The 12,918-nt window shown below is 43.3% G+C and overlaps 1 pseudogene; it reads left to right on the forward strand.

Annotated features, from left to right (window-relative positions):
- Positions 1-12,357: 12,357 nt before the first annotated feature.
- On the forward strand, positions 12,358-12,469 carry LOC122897731 (annotated as a pseudogene).
- Positions 12,470-12,918: the final 449 nt, after the last annotated feature.

Below are 12,918 nucleotides of genomic sequence, written 5' to 3' on the forward strand. Positions count from 1 at the left end.
AAGAGGCCTCATTGACTACCCTGTGTGTCCTCTCCAGCTTTAGCGATTTCAATCTAGAAGTGCCTCTGACCTATTAATGTCAAAGGCAGTGTGCTCAGCCTCCAGCAGCCTCTGCTAGCCTGTGCGAGCATGCTTTGGCCTTCAGGTGCATTAATGCCATTCCGATCCTCAGAAACCTTTGAGTCAGCCTGTGTGGTGAGAGAGGAGCAAAACGTGGCGGGGGGAGCAGGGTGGAGAAGGGCAGAAATAACTGAATTATAAAGCACACTTACCAGGTTATAGGAAACATTAAACCAAACAGCCTGTACAGTCCATTTGCTGAAAAGACATTTAATTATTTCAGCAAGAACTAGTTAGAGATGGGAGCTCATAAAATAAACAGAGAGACACTAGCATTTGATTTTAATGCCTTTCTATTTTGCCACAGGCCACAATTTAATTAAAATTCTGAATAGAAATTTTAAGACGACACATTCTTCTCCCTAGCAGCCAGACAATAGAGAAAAAACATATGCAATATCATCCTGGAATTTTGGACACTTTAACAAAATGCCCAAAGCTAGGTGATCTTTGCTAGCTGCCCCCGCCCCTAGCCTCCCGTGGATGAGAGACGTTTGCAGTCCTTAGGCTTGATGTTTAAATCTGGGCCGAGTGCCCACAGGTCGTAGAAACTTCACTGTTTTAGAGAAAAAGGCCAAATTGATTATTGAAAAGCTGATAAAAAGAGGTGGAGGTTCGTGTGGGTTTTGGGGAAGAGATGTGGTTTTCATGATGTGATTCCATTGGTAGAGCAAACACTGAATCAGAATTCAGGAATTCTGAGATCTAGCCCTGGCTCTATTCATTAAAAATCTATTTTCATCTTCTCCTTTGTTCAACTTTGCCATTCGTGAAATGGGATAGGCAAGGCCATAATCCTTTCAGGTCCCTCCATCGGTAATATTTCATGTCTTTCCATAGGAAGATAAATATGGCTTGAGGATAGAAATGGCCACAAATTTAAACAGTTTGGAAATGAGGGCAGTTCTTCCAGCTGAGGCTCCAGAAGGAATTAAATAAGTCGACACATGTTTTTTTTTGTTGTTGTTGTTGTTAATATCTAGTTATTAGACAATGCCTGGCTCATATTAGGTGCTCAATAAATATTTATTGGCTGAGCATATGACTCTTCTAGGAAATTTCAACTCTGTTTCTTTCTTTCTTTTTTTAATTTTTAAAAAAGATTTTATTTATTTATTTATTTGAGAGAGGACAAGCTGGAGAGAGAGGCAGAGGAGAGGGAGAGGAAGAAGCAGACTCCCTGCTGAGCAGGGAGCCAGATGTGGGACTCTATCCCAGAACCCTGGGATCATGACCTGAGCTGAAGGCAGAGGCTTAACAATTGAGCCACCCAGGTGCCCCCTTTTTAAAAAAAAATAATTTAGGGCCACCTGGGTGGCTCAGTGGGTTAAAGCCTCTGCTTCAGCTCAGGTCATGATTCCAGGTCCTGGGATTGAGACCCGCATGGGGCTCTCTGCTCAGCAGGGAGCCTGCTTCCCTTCCTCTCTCTCTGCCTGCCTCTCTTTAATAAAATCTTTTAAAAAAATATTTAAAATAAATAAAATCTTTTTTAAAAAAAGAGGTATGAAAACTCTTTTTAAAAATAAATTTATTTATTTATTTATTTATTTATTTATTTTGGCAGAGAGAGAGAGCACAAGCAGATGGAGCAGCAGGCAGGGGGAGAGAGAGAAGCAGTTGGGAGCCTGATGAAGGACTCTGCAGTCAAATGCTCTGCCCCTGAGCTATACCCCCATGATGAAGGACTCTGATCCCAGGACCACAACCCAAGCCAAAAGTAGACGCTTAACGACTGAGCCACCCTGGTACTTCTGTTTGTTCATTTGTTTCTTTTTTTAAAATTTATTTGAGAGGAGAGAGAGTGTGTGCATTTGAGGGAGCATGAGCTGGGAGGGGCAGAGGGAGAGGGAGAAGCAGACTCCCAGTGGAGCAGGGAGCCAGACGTGGGGCTCCATCCCATGACCCTAAGATCATGACCTGAGCCGAAGGTTGACAGTTAACCAACTGAGCCACCCAGGTGCCCCTCCATGAAGGATTTTTAAAATTATTATCTATACACCAATTAGGTAAAATCCTAGGGACAGCAATAATTTGTATCTTTCCTCAGCATAAGTTGTGTAGTTTTACTTATCCTGGTGGATGTAACAGCCAAAGGCCTGAAAAATGCTTTTTGTCACCATCTAACTTTCCATTCATCTCTCTATATTTATGGCAAAAGAGAAAAGCATTATTTAAATATTTGATTTTTCTGTTGTGCATAGAAAGTTGAGGAAGCTCCTCTGAACCTGAGCAGAGCCTTTATGTTGGAAGCTCTATCTCTTATCAGCAGGAATAATAAAACCTCTGAGTCTAAGTCTTTTTTTTTTTAAAGATGTTATTTATTTATTTGAGGGAGAATGAGTGAGAGAGAGCATGAGAAAGGAGGAGGTCAGAGGGAGAAGCAGACTCCCCAAGGAGCTGGGAGCCCGATGTGGGACTCGATCCTGGAAGTCCAGGATCATGACCTGAGCCGAAGGCAGTTGCTCAACCAACTGAGCCACACAGGCGCCCCTCTAAGTCTTAAAAGTTATTTTGGTCAGTTTGTCTTCTGATGCTTGATTCCCTTTGACAATATTTCCAATGGAACAGTACTTTCTGGCAATGGTTCAGGTCTCTCTTATCTTATAAACGACCTCTCTTAACTACGGTTCTTAGTTCAGGTGGCTACAACAGAATACCATGGACTGCGTGGCTTATTAACAACAGAAAAGTATTTCTCACAGTTCTGGAGACTGGGAAGGCCAAGATCAAGGCCCTGGCCCATTCAGTGTCTGGCAAGAGGCTGCTTTGTGGTTTCTTGATGGCTGTCTTCTCGCCGTGTCCTCACATGGCAGGAGGGGCGAGGGAGCTCTCTGGGGCCCCGGTTACAAAGGCACAAATTCCATTCATGAGAGCCTCACCTTCATGATCTCATCATCTGCCAAGGGCCCCACCTCCAAATACTGTCACCTTGGGAGTTAGGGTTCCACAAAGAAATTTTGGAGTGATACACACATTCGGTCTATAGCAGAGTCCCCCGCTCATCCATTTTTTTTCCTTCCTACTCCAACTAAAGCTTCTAAACTGGTAGCTTCCACTTCCGTGCTCCCAACTCACTCCCCCATTCACTCCTCCATGTGGTGTGATTCAGCAGTGACACCGTTCGCCCTAAGGTCACAGGCCACCTCCACTGCCAAACCAATGCATACTTATCTTGCAGCGCTTTACAGTGTATAAAGTAATAACCACTCCCTCCTTGAAATCTTCCTTCCTTTGACTACTATGCCAATCCGCTGTTTTTGTTTTTTTCTTCTTACCTCTTACCTCATCCTCTGGCTCTGTTTCCTTGGCTGGACTCTTCAGTGTTGTTGTTTCCCAAGGCTCTAATCTTGACCTTGTACTCTGTCCTGTATGCTTTTCCTAGACAGTCTAAACCACTACCATTTGATTTATTTTTTTATTTCTTTTAAAAAAATTTTTAGTAGGCTCCATGCCCAATGTGGGGCTTGAACTCACAACCCTGAGATCAGGAGTCTCATGCTCCACTGACTGAGCCAGCCAGGTGCCCCTAAACCACTGCCATTTATATGCAGATGACCCAAAACCTCACCTTGAACCTAGATTTCTCTTCTAAGCTCCGTATTCATTCATATGGCTGCTGTATTCATTCATTCATAATCTACATATTTAACTGATGACAGCATATCAGCCCCTGGACGCCTTAGAGGTTCCTCACCATGTCCCACCTGGATTGTTGCCGCCATCTTCTGTCTCTTCCTTATTCCATTCTCCACGCTTCTGGCTGAGTAATTTCTAAAACTCCAAATCTGATCAGGCCACTGTCCAGCTCAAAATTATTTTGTTGTTCTCCATGGCTTAGAGTATAAATCTAAACTTCTCTGTAGGTCATGTAAGGCCCTTTGTGATCTTTACCCTTTTCTCTAGGTTTATCTCTGTGCCCATCCATCCTTCCACTCTGCAACACTGAGCTACATGATTCATCTGATAATATCATGTCCTTTCATGATGTCTGAGCTCTTGCATGGGTAGTCAACTATCTCTGGGAAATCATCTCTAACTCAGATTCTCACCACTCTACTCTCCTGTTGTACCGTATGTCAGGTTTTTTTAAAAAGATTTTATTTATTTATTTGAGAGAGAGACAGTGAGAGAGAGCATGAGCGAGGAGAAAGTCAGAGGAAGATAACGCTGATTGCTTCTATTGTGTGTTGGTTTGATGAAATACTCATCTCGTAGTTCTTTTTTAAAAAAAGATTTTATTTATTTATTTGTGAGAGGGAGACAGAGTTAGTAAGAGAGAGCACAGGTGGGGGAAAGAGGGAGAAGCAGGCTCCCCGCTGAGCAGAGAGCCTGACACAGGACTCGATCCCAGCTGGGATCACGACCTGAGCCGAAGGCAGACCCTTAATGGACTGAGCCTCCTAAGCGCCCTCATTTCCTAGTTTTAAAGATGAAGTGAGGGGCAGTCTTTCTTGTTAGGTGAGTATACCTTTAGGGCAGGTCATAGATTTCCAGTCTATGGATGGAAGACTAGCAGGCACTGATAATACTTTCCATTCTTCTGAGTTCCCTTGGGGAAGATAAGGGTACATTCCTCAACCGAGGCGGAGGAGTAAGGGCGACATTTTAGTTTTGCTCCGAGTAAGTCATGGTGTTAGCAGAATAACAGGCCTGAAGTGGACTTGTCCTAATAGCCCATGGGCTCTCAACAAAGAGACCTATCTTGGCCATCTGGCCAAGTGATAACCTTTGTCAGTGGGTTCCAGCAATGGTATGTCCCCTATTTGCATCCTGTTGTTCCGGATGTCCCATCTTTTTTTTTTTAATTTATTTATTTTCAGCATAACAGTATCATTATTTTTTTTCACCACACCCAGTTCTCCATGCAATCCTTGCCCTCTATAATACCCACCTCCTGGTACCCCGACCTCCCAACCCCCGCCCCTTCAAACCCCTCAGATTGTTTTTCAGAGTCCATAGTCTCTCATGATTCACCTCCCCTTCCAATTTACCCCAACCCCCTTCTCTCTAACTCCCCATGTCCCCATGCTTTTTGTTATGCTCCACAAATAAGTGAAACCATATGATAATTGACTCTCTCTGCTTGACTTATTTCACTCAGCATAATCTCTTCCAGTCCCGTCCATGTTGCTACAAAAGTTGGGTATTCGTCCTTTCTGATGGAGGCATAATACTCCATACTGTATATGGACCACATCTTCCTTATCCATTCATCCGTTGAAGGGCATCTTGGTTCTTTCCACAGTTTGGTGACCGTGGCCATTTCTGCTATAAGCATTGGGGTAGAGATGGCCCTTCTTTTCACAACATCTGTATCTTTGGGTTAAATACCCAGGAGTGCAATGGCAGGGTCATAGGGAAGTTCTATTTTTAATTTCTTGAGGAATCTCCACACTGTTCTCCAAAGAGGCTGCACCAACTTGCATTCCCACCAACAGTGTAAGAGGGTTCTCCTTTCTCCACATCCCCTCCAACACATGTTGTTTCCTGTCTTGCTAATTTTGGCCATTCTAACTGGTGTAAGGTGATATCTCAATGTAGTTTTAATTTGAATCTCCCTGATGGCTAGTGATGATGAACATTTTTTCATGTGTCTGATAGCCATTTGTATGTCTTTATTGGAGAAGTGTCTGTCCATATCTTCTGCCCATTTTTTGATATGATTGTTTTGTGTGTGTTGAGTTTGAGGAGTTCATTATAGATCCTGGATATCAACCTTTTGTCTGTACTGTCATTTGCAAATATCTTCTCCCATTCCGTGGGTTGCCTCTTTGTTTTCTTGACTGTTTCCTTTGCTGTGCAGAAGCTTTTGATTTTGATGAAGTCCCAAAAGTTCATTTTCGCTTTTGTCTCCTTTGCCTTTGGAGACATATCTTGAAAGAAGTTGCTGTGGCTGATATCGAAGAGATTACTGCCTACGTTCTCCTCTAGGATTCTGATGGATTCCTGTCTCACATTGAGGTCTTTTATCCATTTTGAGTTTATCTTTGTGTACGGTGTAAGAGAATGGTCAAGTTTTATTCTTCTACATATAGCTGCCCGATTTTCCCAGCACCATTTATTGAGGAGACTGTCTTTTTTCCACTGTATATTTTTTCCTGTTTTGTTGAAGATTATTTGACCACAGAGTTGAGGGTCCATATTTGGGCTCTCTACTCTGTTCCACTGGTCTATGTGTCTGTTTTTATGCCAGTACCATGCTGTCTTGGTGATCACAGCTTTGTAGTAAAGCTTGAAATCAGGTAATGTGATGCCCCCAGCTTTATTTTTGTTTTTCAACATTTCCTTAGCGATTCAGGGTCTCTTCTGATTCCATACAAAGTTTAGGATTATTTGCTCCAACTCTTTGAAGAATACCGATGGAATTTTGATTGGAATAGCATTAAAAGTATAGATTGCTCTAGGCAGTATAGACATTTTAACAATGTTTATTCTTCCGATCCAAGAGCATGGAATGGTCTTCCATCTTTTTGTGTCTTCTTCAATTTCTTTCATGAGTGTTCTGTAGTTCCTCGAGTACAGATCCTTTACCTCTTTGGTTAGGTTTATTCCCAGGTATCGTATGGTTCTTGGTGCTATAGTAAATGGAATCGGGTGTCCCTTCTTTTAATGATAGGTGTTGTCCTAGTTATTATGGGGGAGGAGGGATAGCCAGACTGCTAGGGTCTGGGTAGCCCAAGTATATTAGGCTAAGGATGACTAAATATTTAGGGTCTGGGGTACATATTAGGCGTAATACATACATATATATAATATGCATAATAAGCATATTAGGCATAAGGATAACTAAATATTATATATATGATATATATACATACACTATATATTTATACATTATATGATATATATATAATATGCATAATAAGAATATTGGGCATAAGGATAAGTAAATATTTCAGGGCTGGGATGCTCAAGTGTATCAGGGGAGATCCAGCATTTAGAGGCAAGAGTTGAGTTCTCCAAACACATATAGCTCATCAGTACTTTGAAAAATTTTAAAGAGCCTATTACATGAAAATCAAAATAGTGGTAACCTCATTGCGCTGGGGTGTGATTAATCTTGTGTTACAGGAGAAGCTTTATATATTGATCTGGGTGGTAGTTACATTGGTGTATACATAAATAAAAATTTATTGAGTGATTCACATAAGCCTTGTACACTTTACTGTGTGTATATTATATCCCATTTTAAAAGAGAGAGAGAGAGAAACTGAAGGGAAAATATATGTAATGGAAAAAGTAGCCCATCACAATTTATATTTCAAACAAAGCTTGGCACCCATGTTCAAACTGCTGTATTGTAATCATGTTTTACCTAAGGCCCGTGGAGGACAAATTGGTGACCAAAGGAATAGAGTTTCCTTCCAATAGTATTTCCTTAGAGGCGCTTGGGCCCCTGCAAAGACCCTTGTCTCTTTGCCTGCCCATCATCCTCATTGTATGTCAAGCTTTTTGAGGTCAGGGATTGTGCCTTTCACGTATGCATTCCAAATGCATAATGCAGAGTGAGTGCTTAATCAACAGGCCTCTTTATGACAGTTAATACTCTTTCCTGCAAAAGACTAAGCAGACGAAGACTATCCTTTCAGCTTCCATCCTAGTTTTCCGTGTTCCTCCCCTCCATTTCAGTGCCCATGTGCCCTGCCTGTCACCCCCCAGCTCCCTGCTATTGTAGCCAGAGGAACCACTTGCCTGGTGGAGGGGGGCTATGTCTGTCCCATATTAGGTGCTCAGTAGACACTTCATGACTGAGGCAGAGAAGCAAGGTTCCCGGGTGCTGGTGTAACTGCGGGGGCTGAGCGAGTTGAGGATATCAGACAGCGGGAAGGTGTGTTAGGTCACAGGTGGAAATGGAGCTGAGGACAGGTGCTGCCAGCAGCAACACACTGGAAAAGAAAGTCAAGAAATAGTACCAGGGCCCAGAAACTAGAGCCAAGTCTGGGGCCCTGGGGCCTGGAATGCCAAGCCAAGGAGTGTTCTGCCGCAGGAGTCAAAGTCAAGAAGAGCCAGAGCTAAGCCAGGGGAGATTCGTGGTCAGCTGTGATCAAGCCCCAAAGAGACTCAGCTGCCCAGGCTGACAGTTCTGAGTCGGCTGGGCTATGATTCTTTTCAGTTTATGCCTTGTCTGTCCGTCTTGCCCTGGCTGCATACATTTCTTTGGCTGTCTGCTAACTCATATCTTCCTACCAGGGGTTTAGCCGATCATAAGAACAGCTTATAGTAGTAGAATCCTTTAAAGTCTGCAAAATGCTTTTGCAAGCATTAAATTCCTGTAGTGACCCTACAAGGGAGTCACAGAGGCTGATACCATTGCCACTGAACAGATAAGGAAACCGAGACTCAGAGAAGTTAAGTGTCTTGCCCGAAGTCATACAGGTAGTAATTGGCATTAGAGCCAGAAGCCAACTCTTAGGAGTGCAAGTTCAATGAACTTTTTTTTTTAATTACACTGCAGATGTCTGATAAGGATTTAGGGGATTACCTTGCCCTTTGATATTTACCTTTTCGTAATGGATTCTTGAAAATGGGAAAGCCTTTCAGAAATAGGGAAGTGACTTTTGAATGGTGGAAATTTGGGGTATTTTTACAGAAGGTGGGGGATGTTTTCGGTCAGGAGATTCTGCATGGTCGTTCCCAAATGGTAACATGTAGTTGGCAGCCTAGTCTGTGTTCTCCTGAGAATAGCCCTGCTATCTGGACTTTATGTTACCTCCACCTGGGCCTCTGTGGGTGGTAGTAAAGGATCATCCTTTGTCTCTTGCTCTGCAGATCAGGCAGTACAGCAGGGTCGTAAAAGCAAAGACTCTGGAACCAGTTGTTGTGGGGTAGAATTGCATCTCTGACATGTACTAACTGTGGAATTCTGGGCAAGTTCCTTTCCTTCTCTGGGCCTCAGTTTTGTCATCTGTGAGATGGGCAATAATAGCAGCATTTACCTCACAAGGATTAGATGATTTAACATATGTAAATACCGTAGAACAGTTCTTGGCATATAGTAAATGCTACAGAAGTGTTACTTGGGTTGTTTTAAAAATTATTGGCAGCATTTGTTTTTGTTTTTTTAGATTTTATTCATTTGTGCACAAGAGAGAGCACACAAGGAGGGGGAAGGGCAGGCAGAGGAAGAAGCAATTGAGATGTGCAGAGTCGCAGCCTTTCCTCCGGCTGCTCCAGAAAGCCTCTGCGGTCACTACAGCTCCCTCTGATCACTCGAGAGCCCTACCTGCCACTCAGTTTGGCACTTAATTATATACTCCCAAGACAGGACTCAATCCCAGGACTCTGGGATCATAACCTGAGCCATGATCGCAGAACTCTGGGATCAGGACCTGCCAAAGGCAGATACTTAACTGACTGAGCCACACGGGCGCTCCTATTGGCAGAATTTGTATTATTATATATCCTTCTGGTGAGAACTATGTGGGATAAATGTGTAAATATGAGTGTTCCCAGGAATGCCAAATCAGGTAGGGTGAGAACGGCATCTTTGGGAAGATCCACAGGTTGTTCGTGGATCTGTGATCCCGTATGCCCTTCAGGGCTCTGGAATATTCATTTTGCCAAGAGTTAATGCACCAGAGGAAGTAAGAAGTGTCATTTTCCTGGGCCACAGATGACAGCAGCTTATTTCCAGAGTGGCTTCCTTCCCAGTGAGAGACGTGTCATTATAACCACTAAATCACATGATAGAGCAGTGCTCCTCTGGACCCCAAATGACAGAATGTTTCACCTTGCATGTGTGAAGATTTATATTTAATGCCATGAAATTGTCAAGGGAGTGGATACTCTTTTATTCCCTGGGTTCCCAGATGGGCCTTGGGGCCAAGGGTAGGTGTGACCATTGAGAAACAGCGGTGGAAGGTAAGTACTAGAAGCTCACTCTTCATTGACAGAGAGCAATTGAGATGTGCAGAGTCGCAGCCTTTCCTCTGGCTGCTCCAGAAAGCCTCTGCGGTCACTACAGCTCCCTCTGATCACTCGAGAGTCCTACCTGCCACTCAGTTTGGCACTTAATTATATACTGCCTAAGGTGAAAATCTCCCTCCGCAATTATAGGCCTGTTCCAAGCACAACCATGTTCTCCCAGTAGAAGTCTGGTGGAGATAGTTGATATTTCCGAGGGAGAGGCCAAACTATAAATTAACCATCTAGTTCCCCGGATCCTCTAAGCTCTATGTCTGTATCCAGTCGGATTGCCAGAAAAGCTCAGTGCTAAACCATTCGGCTCTGGTCTCCTGCCCTCCTCCCCACCTCTTAAAATTGTCTTTATAACCTTGGGTTATATTTTGCGTCTGCTGTATCATGTGTTTACATGAAAGCTATCTCAGATCTTTGACGGATGGAGCGGACAGGTGCGGACATAATTCAAGCGTGTTCCTGTTTCGGGCAGACAAAATGAGTGGCTCTATAATTCGTGCCACGTCGGTGTTAACGAAGATGAGGAAAGCAAAGGGTTAGTTGATTGGGTGGGCTTGGAGCAGGCAGAGATAGCTGTGGCAAAATGTGAAACAGTGGATACCTATGGTTTCTGAAGTGCTAAGAAGTACAAGGAAGTTGCGAAAAACAGGAATGTTTAGGGCTGTGACTGTGGCAGGGTACCAGCTGCTTCGGAAAGGGGGTGAGAATATTCTCCCTCCATCTCGTCCCTTCTAAATGTCCCCCATCTCTGTGGCCCTAAATTGGGCTGCTGCTGTCCTCCTACTGGCTTCATAAGGCCTCCTAGAGACACTTTTCTTCTTCGAAAGACTTATTTATTTATTTGAGAGAACGAGCATGAGAGCACCAGCAGGGTAGGGACAAGCAGACTCCATGCTGAGTGCAGAGCACAACCTGAGGCTCGATCCCATGACCCCAAGATAATGACCTGAGCTGAAATCAAGAGAGGGGTGCTTAACCGACTGAGCCACCCAGGTGACCCTATAAACACTTTTTTATAGCTGCAGTTTCCTGGAGATGCTGGCATATGTTTACTTGGTCACACACTCTCAATTGCACTAGAACGAGAGGGCCTCGGAACCGTGCTGGGGGCCACCTTTGTCACACATGCCCAGCACTTTATCTCCAGGATCAGAGTATATGTTTTTAGTTGGTATATGATCTGCAGATCTGTGTGCTTAAAAGTAGGCATAAAAATATTGTTGGCCCAGCTTGGTCATTTTTCATGATCTTGACCAAGAGGTGGCATCTTATTTTGATATGTCACAGAGTAGGCTCCTGATCTCCAAGGTCCTTTCAGACTCGATGACATTATGAGTCAATGACTGGGAACTGAGAGAGATCTTTCAGCTGACTATAGCTACAATGTAGAGATGGCAAGATTCTGGCATGATCTATTGGTCATAACTTTGTGCTTACCATTTTTCTCTTAGAGTCAAGCGTGTGGAAATCAGATTTCACAAATAAATTAATGGGTGGTTATTTGCTCTACAAAATGACTCACAGAGACTCCTTTGAATAGCAAGCTTCTCTGGTGTGCTTAAAATATGGGTCAATTTATTTTTAAAAAGGCTTTTCACGTGCAGCACATTTAGAAACAAGTCTGTTATATAAAGAAAGATACATATGCATGATGGTTTGGGGTTTGGTTTTGGATTTAACAGACTTCACTTGTCCAGATGAATTCGCTTCTATCTTAGTCCAGGAAAGTCTTATTTTGACTTTGGTAGCTGAAGGTAATTGGATTAGGATTCTTAAAAAAAAATCAACTGAGAAGTCCCATTCATTCTGACTCCTGTGGTGGTCTCAGACAAGCAGACTCTTGTTGCATGGGAGTCTTAATGGTCTCAATGGTCCTTTCTATTCACTTCTTCCATGGGGGGTGTTAGCAGAAAGTGTGGTATTTAAAGTTTTTGCTGGAATATTGAGATTCTCAAAAAGAAGTCAGAAACCTCTGGTAGTGTGTGAATCACATGGAGAAGATCTGCCATTTTTACACAAAAGGTGACCTCCTTGAACATTCCAGGAAGATTCGTACTGCATCTTGAATTCTAATCGAAGTCAATATTAAGACCCTTGGGATATAAGTTGCTCTGAAAGTCATGAGACCATCATTACCTTCCTGTCTTGTTCTGCCTTTTAAGTCAAACCTATATGTCCTCATCTGTGAGGCACACTGAGACTAGAATGGGGAGGAGGAGAAGATTGAGCTGAATCTCTGTTGAGGGTTTCATCCAAGGAGGATGGCCAACTATCCAAATCCCAGCATCTAAAGAGATGGGACAAAACTCACCTTGAATTAGCTTTGCGCAGTGGCAGTATCGTAGCCAATGAGGTTTATCCGAGGCGTGATTATTGCTAATTGAAAACTCACCTCGAATTGGACAGGTATTTGTGTCCTGAGGGTTTCATCTCATGGTTTGGGCCTAGTAGTGCAAGCAGAATGAAGAGTTAAGCACGTGGAAATATCATGCTTTGCGGTAGGTGGGTGGGTATGACTGTCTTTCCAGTTTTTTTTTTCCAATTTATTTATTTTCAGAAAAACAGTATTCATTATTTTTTCACCACACACAGTGCTCCATGCAAGCCATGCCCTCTATAATACCCTCCACCTGGTACCCCAACCTCCCACCCCCCCGCCACTTCAAACCCCTCAGATTGTTTTTCAGAGTCCATAGTCTCTCATGGTTCACCTCCCCTTCCAATTTACCCAAAAGCACATACCCTCCCCAATGTCCATAAGCCTACCCCCCTTCTCCCAACCCCCCTCCCCCCAGCAACCCACAGTTTGTTTCGTGAGATTAAGAGTCACTTATGGTTTGTCTCCCTCCCTATCCCATCTTGTTTCATGGATTCTTCTCC

This window comes from Neovison vison, chromosome X, assembly GCF_020171115.1.
Source record: "Neovison vison isolate M4711 chromosome X, ASM_NN_V1, whole genome shotgun sequence".
Lineage (NCBI taxonomy): Eukaryota > Metazoa > Chordata > Mammalia > Carnivora > Mustelidae > Neogale > Neogale vison.